The following is a 2,533-nucleotide window of genomic DNA, read 5'->3' on the forward strand; positions in this document are numbered from 1 at the left end:
TCATACTTACAGTGCCAAAATTCTCACAAGAGGGTGAGGGTGAAGGCGGATGGTGAGCAGCGGTGGTAAAACTACCGGGTTAGGGACTTGATTGAGTGAAGGAAGAGAAGAAGGTGACTCAAAACTTGAGTGAGTGAATGAAAATAATACTAAAAATAGTAATCGTTTTTTAAAAAATTCAAATGTCTTAATTTTTTATATAAAATAGCTATGACATAATACTTAAAGTTACAAAACAAATAGAGGGTATTCTCTTAAACTAATTTAATAAAATCAGATTTAGAAGTATGCCATTGGTTTTTATTAGCTGTCTTACTCCAATCAAAAATAAATTTTGATCCTATCCTATGATAGCCATCCAAAATGTGTCCATGGATCTAGTAATGTGCCTAGGTCCTTTCCATATATTTAAGTTCGGACTGGGTCCATCCACACCCTATGAGTGGGTGGTGCACAATAACATGCCTAACCCATGACCCACTCAAAAGGCCATAGTAATCACTAGACAAAAGAAAGATAGAAATGAAGCTATGATATTCGTGTAAATAAGGTTGGTACGGTTGGTGTGTCGGTAACTGTTTCCAATGCAGTCAGCAGCTCAGTCAAGCTTCCCTTTCTCTCATAGCCCCACCACTCCTTCCAACATCATAGAAAATCCCACACAAAACTACTACTATAAAACCCTCACCACCCCCTCAAATTTCAAACACCCACCTCTCTCTATGTCTCTTTATCTTTTTCCTCAAATAGTTAGTTGGGTCAGCTCACCATCCTTTTGTCAGTATTCCTCTCCAATCTATTAGAACACAGCTCTGACAAAAAGTACTAAAAGCATGGAATAGACGAGCCCCACTTCTAAAAGAGAAAACCAATCTCCAATCCCCTCTTTAATCACTACTCTCACCTACCCTTCTCCCCTCAAATGAAAACAATCATGGCCAAAACCCCTCATGACTCTTCCTTCTCATCTTCCAAAAGAATTTTCCAATGGAAGAAGAAAAGAGAAGAGGATGAAGAACCCTTAGCTTTCAACACTTATGGCGATGAAAAAGAAGAAGAAGCAGAGAGAGAGACAGATGTTTTCCCTAAAAAGAAACCACATGGTGTGGCAGTATCAAAACTGAGGTCTGTATTTGCAGTATTTTCTACTAAGAATCGGTGTTCGGGTCTTGGGAACAAAGTGACCGGAACGCTGTTCGGGTACCGGAGGGGTCACGTGCATTTTGCGTTTCAAGACGAACCCAAGTCGCCGCCGGCGGTTTTGATCGAGCTAGCCACGCCGACGGCGGGTTTGGTGAGAGAGATGGCTTCGGGGTTAGTGAGGATTGCGTTGGAGTGTGAGAAAAAGGGGGTGAAAGGGGAGAAAAGAGGGGTGAAATTATTAGAGGAGGTTTTGTGGAGGACTTATTGCAATGGGAAAAAATGTGGGTTTGCTGTGAGGAGGGAGTGTGGGCCCGAGGAATGGAAGATTTTGAAGGCTGTGGAGCCCATCTCGATGGGGGCTGGTGTTTTGCCTGGGAATGGAGATGGGTCGGATGGCGAGCTCATGTATATGCGGGCCCGGTTTGAGAGGGTTGTGGGGTCTAGAGACTCTGAGGCTTTCTATATGATGAACCCTGATGGGTCTGGTGCACCTGAACTTAGTATCTATTTGCTTAGGGTTTGAGCATTTGAGGCCTTTTTTTATGTTTTCTGTATTGTGTATACACTGGAGATTCGGTATATGCACCATTCACCATTCAGAGGTTTAGATTATGATTAGACATGGTAGTGGTGAGTGGGAGAGATTTACATTGATGTTTAGTGTATGCACTTATTGGGGTGAATTTTTATTTTTTTTCTGGTTACTAGTACTGGTAGTATGGATGGGATAAGTGTATGAGGATAAGAGGTTGGGGGTGTATCTATCAATATGTATAGGGTTTTTATTTCTTTTACTTTTTAGGGGGAAATGGAGCATTGGAAACGTCATTGTCTTTCTTTTCTTGCCTGATCCTCATCAGAATGTTTCTTTTGCTTTCTAACAAGGGTTATATGGCAAAAGGGATTTGCTAGTACAATAGTAGAAGGCATTTCGCGGATGGTCTGTTGCATGAGAAAGTAGCCAGATAGGCTCACTTTTCAACAGATTTTGTCTTTATTCATGACGTGGCTGCTCTCATGCAATAGAGCGTCCGTTAAATGCCTTCTGTGGTGATCCCTAGCAAATCCCAGGGGCATCAATGGATCCACTTCGGATTCCTTTTCGGTAGGTCACTTCGGGCTTAGAATTATGGAGGAACGAAACTCCTAAATAGATATAAATGAACAAAAATGTAAGGGTTTTTTTTTAATACATTAATACCCTTCTTCGGATCTAGGACATTCCAATTGTATTTTGGGGCTATGCCTTTGATCATTTTGTTTTCTTAGTTTTGAATTTGCCAGGGAACCATTTGGCGGAACCACTGTTGCATGAGAGTAAGCCCCATATGCTCAGATTTTGTCTTATTCATTTAATTCACCTGAGGTGGCTGCACTCTCGTGAAACATG

The 2,533-nt window shown here is 41.6% G+C and overlaps 1 pseudogene; it reads left to right on the top strand.

Annotated features, from left to right (window-relative positions):
* Positions 1-722: 722 nt before the first annotated feature.
* On the top strand, positions 723-1,981 carry LOC143892744 (protein MIZU-KUSSEI 1 pseudogene; annotated as a pseudogene).
* The last annotated feature ends 552 nt before the right edge of the window (positions 1,982-2,533 follow it).

This window comes from Tasmannia lanceolata, unplaced genomic scaffold (genome assembly GCF_043159265.1).
Source record: "Tasmannia lanceolata isolate RefF3 unplaced genomic scaffold, GAP_Taslan_0.1 ptg000015l, whole genome shotgun sequence".
Classification (NCBI taxonomy): domain Eukaryota; kingdom Viridiplantae; phylum Streptophyta; class Magnoliopsida; order Canellales; family Winteraceae; genus Tasmannia; species Tasmannia lanceolata.